Source organism: Strix uralensis, chromosome 37, assembly GCF_047716275.1.
Source record: "Strix uralensis isolate ZFMK-TIS-50842 chromosome 37, bStrUra1, whole genome shotgun sequence".
Lineage (NCBI taxonomy): Eukaryota > Metazoa > Chordata > Aves > Strigiformes > Strigidae > Strix > Strix uralensis.
This window is the reverse complement of record NC_134008.1, coordinates 46,615-51,496: the sequence shown is the minus strand read 5'-3', so window position 1 is coordinate 51,496 and position 4,882 is coordinate 46,615.

Here is a 4,882-nt window from a genome sequence, read left to right as displayed (position 1 = left end):
TCTGAGTATTGGTAGCCACATTAAAACCTTGACATTGCATTGAAGTAGCTGGCTCAATACCTCAGTGCTCCTTTGACCCAGAACTTGAAAGGGTTAACGCCTTTCCCTCTGAATCAGCAGGAATTTCATCAGGGCTTGCAGTAATAGCTGCATCACTCCCAAGTCTGGCAAACATTTGACCAGGAACAAGGTTTTCGAGACGGACAGATTGCCTTCAATAAGGCTATCTCGGTTTTCGTAAGTGAGTCTAGAACCTCTTCGCATAGAGCTCTCTCTGCTGAAGTCATGCTGGATGAATAAAAGTATTCAGGGCCTGCACAAGTTTTATGAAACAAAAAGCAGCTAGTGCTGGTAGGCCCAAAGCCATGGGTAAAGCTGTGCAGACTGAAACATGAGATCCTTTTATACAACAATTCCTGTAATGTTTTTACATCTTCCTTCCAAAACTGGCCTTAGCTTCTTTGAAATTTTGCCCATGATGCTTTTTTTCCTTTTTGCCCCCTGGCTTTCAACTATACAGAGATCACAGAAGTCAGAGGCAGAAAAGTGCTAGAATTCATTTTTCCAGTTCACACAATCCCTTTAGGCTTCCTTCCTCTTATATAATATTTTGACGTGCTTGGCTAAATTAATCTTCTACTGACATAAATGCAGATACATTTGTTGATTCCACCGAAGCTTTGTGATAGAAATGGGCTTTGAGGCAGTCTGGGTAGACACCAGAGATTTACACCAGTGTTCCTAAAAGCAGGATTTGCCCATTTTGAAGTAGAGACATTTCCTCTGCAAATTCCATTTCACGGTCTGACAGATCTCAGCATTAGCTACCTGCAGTTCATTGTCAACCTAAATTTTCTTTTGCTCAGTTTCAGCCAATTACTCTTAGTTATAGCTATAGTCCTTGGATTATCTTAAATACTTTTCCCTTTTTAATGTTCACATCGCTTCTGAGGTGGTTATCGCCTCACCGCGCCAGAAGCATGAGCAGCCTTTCACTCACCATTTCCCCAGGGTGGCGAAAAGGACAATGTGATGCTATAAAAAGAAGAGAACATGGTCAAATAATCCCTCTTCATTTTCATTTCCAGGAAATGTAATTACAGTTCTTGTAATGTCTGTATAGGTCTGCTCTACGGACTGCTGAAAGTGTCTTCATGTTCTGGATCTCTGCTTGAGACTTTGGAAAAAAACAAAACGTGAAGGGAGGATTAGGAAGGGGGAGGTCAATCTTCCCTCTGCATTTAGGGTGAGATAAACAGGAACGTGGCCTGAGTGTGGGGATCAAGGAGTGCTGTCAAGAGCTATCCTGGGAGATATTTTTCCACCATACCAGGGCTCTATGCTATGGACTGGATGGTGGTGGGATAACAAAGAAATAATTCAGTGACAAGACAGCTTGTCAGCATGTGCAAACACCTGTCCACTGTCTCAGACACTCTGTTATTAGTATTTTATACATATCTGCACCTCCTTCCATAAAAATATTCATTTTGCACCTGATCTCCCAGTGTAATAACATGCAGAGGAAGCACAGTTGCTGCTCAGTCTCCCTGAAAATCAATATTAGTGGTGCATAAACACAGGAGAAGACCCCAAGCCCCTTAACAAACAAACACTCTTCACAGAACAAATAACGGCTCTGGAAATGCGGCTGTTGCCCATTGCTGGGTAAGCACTTTTCCTTTCTTATTTCAGCTGCATTGTGTGCTGAGCAGCTGTGACATCCAGTGGCCAAACACAATACAGTTGGCTTTGGTGCAGAACTCTTCATACATGGTAACAATAACAGAGACCTTCCATTGCACTTTTCATCTGCAAAGAGCTGTATAAACAGTAATTCATTAATCCCTACACAGCTCGGTGCGGCAGATGAATGTGGTGACCCTAAAAGTACACATGAGAAGGGAAAACCACTTTCCAAGTTCTCCACAAGCATGGCAATCAGCTCACCAGGGAGATGAGGAGCCTGTCTTTGGGCCAAAGCGCAGGACCTTCACCCACCACTGCAGATGGCAGCTGCTGAGAGATAAGGGATCAGAAAGGTGCGGCTCATTCAGCATCTAATGAAGAGGCCACATCTGAGAGAACGGTTGTGCTCTTTTTCCCTTTTCTCTTCTTTTCTTTTCTTTTTCTCTTTTTTCGGGTATGTCATCTCAAGTCATTTCATTATTCATGTGCCTAAAACCTGGGGTGTTTAATTGCAGAGTTAAGCTGTGAGACAAAAGCGTGATGGAAAAGGGGGATGAGAAGCAAGAGAGAAGGATGTAAAGTCAGCGGAGGTTTTGAATGCCTGGAAGAAAACATCTTAAATAGTTATTCAATCATTTTAATAGATACCCAGAAACAGCATTAGCCAGACTCTGTCATTACCTTTCCAATGAACGTTCCTTAAAAATACCACGATCTGCAGAGTCAATGAAGAGAAGAAATCTGAGCAACAGAGTGCTGACTTGTGCATCTGATTGCTTCCCTCCAGAGATCTCACCTCGACTGCAGTGATGTAGTAAGGCAGTCAGAGAGCCTCATTCATGAGGCCGCTTAGATACAGGACTGCTTTTCAAAAAGAAACTTATCAAAACATAAACAGGCTGGCACTTGCAGAACTGTCGGATAGAGGAGGTGAGGGTGGTGCATACACAACAACGCAGACACGTGTTTTTCAGGTGTTTGGTGAGGCAGTGGGGAGAAAGAGAAGTCCCTGAGTATTCAGGAAGCACTTTCAAGGTGCAATGAAAGCTCACGCCCTGGAATGCACCCTACACTGCATGATGGTTAAGCACATTAATGCACCAGCAAAGAAGTCCTGATCTGTGGTGGTTCTGCTCCCTGCCTTGGCATCCTCAGCTGTTTGAACCAGCGATTTCACACTCTGCAAAGCTCTGAACTCTCCTGCCCAACCACTTTGAACAGGGAAGGAAAAGGCTGGCCTAGTCAGCTTCTATGCTCATGAGCATGTGGCAAGCAGTCAAAAAAACTTACCTATATTACACTTACAATTTTACCATGGCCTATAAAGCACAAGGAACGACTAGGCCTTGCAAGGGAAGGGGATTTTGGTCACGAGAATTGTTTTGCATTTCTAGGTGGTAGATGCCTGTAAGCCAGATCTGTGTCGGTGGTTTTTGTCCATCTGCTCCACCAGCATGTTACACCAATGTGTTAGTGTACTTGCGTGGGCTGTCAAAGTGGATTACTAGCTACAGTGGCTTTATGTTTCCTGAAACTCTCTGTTCCCAGTGTCTACCCCATTAGCCATACATCCCCCTCCCAAACCATGAAAGAAATATATTATTTTAAAACAGTGTACTGAGTATTTGATTAACTGGTGACAAGCCCAGATTCCCATAAAAACTCATGCCTGCTAGATATCTCATAGCCTTAGAGATGCTCAACTTTTTCTTTAAAGAAAAAGAACAATCAGGCAGGATACATGACTAGGCAGTTGCATTTTTAATACCAGCTCTGACTTTTGTTTTAATATGTATGGTACAGTGCAATTTTAAATCTGCTGATCCAGGAAAAATTATACCAACACCTGAACAGTGCCAGACTTCTGATCATGGATGCCTGATCAATGCTGCCTTTAGCTACTGTAGTGCCAGTGTCTTCAGCTGCATCCTCTCTCGCAGACACACCATTCAGTGGAGCGGACGCGGCTCTTGGCACAGTGTCTGTGGCCAGAACCACAAGCGAGTCCTGCATGCTGGGGATGGGACCCTGCGAGTGGGGAGGATGCAGGTTCTCAGCATGCAGCTTGTTGCTCACACTCCAGAGGAGGAAATTTGTTTGCTTTATGCTGGTTTTGTGGTCACAAGGAGAGAAGAGCCTAGGCAAGGGACAAGTGGCAGAGTTCAGGCTGGTCTTCTACAGCTGGTCCTCTTCACAACTTTAGTTTGATTGAACAGGAATACAGAGCTGCAAGAGGCTCAGTGCTCAGTTTCCCAGGCCAGAGGGTTTGCTTCACACCCCACTTCTGCTGGTCACTGAGCTAATTATGACCTTTCATAATATGTCTTCTATTCCCAAAGAGCACCCTACCATACATCACCATCACTTGGCTCAATGTCCCTCAGCCTTAGGCTTTCTTGTGCTCCATCTTCTCCAGCTCATTATAAGACTCAACACCTCTATGTGATTTTCCATGCACAGCAGTCAAGGGACTTTGAAAGTGCAAAGATGGTGAAGTGTCTCTAATCCTGCAGTTATCCAGCATAAAAATCCAGTTTTATGATTTCCAGCATCTGATCGCTCAGAAGCATTTTTTTGCAGGGAAGGCTGCTCTCTCATGACTCTGCACCAGGCTGCAGGATAAATCAGGAATTACTCCCAAGGACACAGCTATAAGGGGTATAACATGCAGTTTTTGGGGGATTGGCACTCCAAAGAATCATCTACGTATAAAGTGACAGTTTAATTCTAAGGGGTTTTCCTGGTCAATACTGCTTTATCTCAGCTGTGTGCAACCCAGCAGCATTTCAACCTGACTCATGGCTGTGCAGCCCACAGGAATCTGCACCCCCAGCAAGGCAGAAAAAGTACAAAAACCCAGCATGCAGAGCTGCTGTGAGCATGTGGGCCATATCACGCTGTGACAAAACAGCCTGGGTTTCAAATGAATCTCCTTGCTAGGAGCCTAGGAGTCACGGGGGCAGCCTCGTGGGGTACTGTGTCAGCATGGCGTGCCTAGGGAAAGCGGTGAGTTCAACAGATTTCCTTTGCTTTTTATTAGACTTAAAGCTTGTCTCGAGGGGATATTCTCAGGAAGGAAAGAAAAATGTGCCCGGAAGAAATGATCGGTCAGTCAGGCTGGAAGGGTGAGGCAGTTCTGGAGCAAGAACAAACTTAACTAACTTTGCAAGCAACAAAATGGCTTTGTATGGTG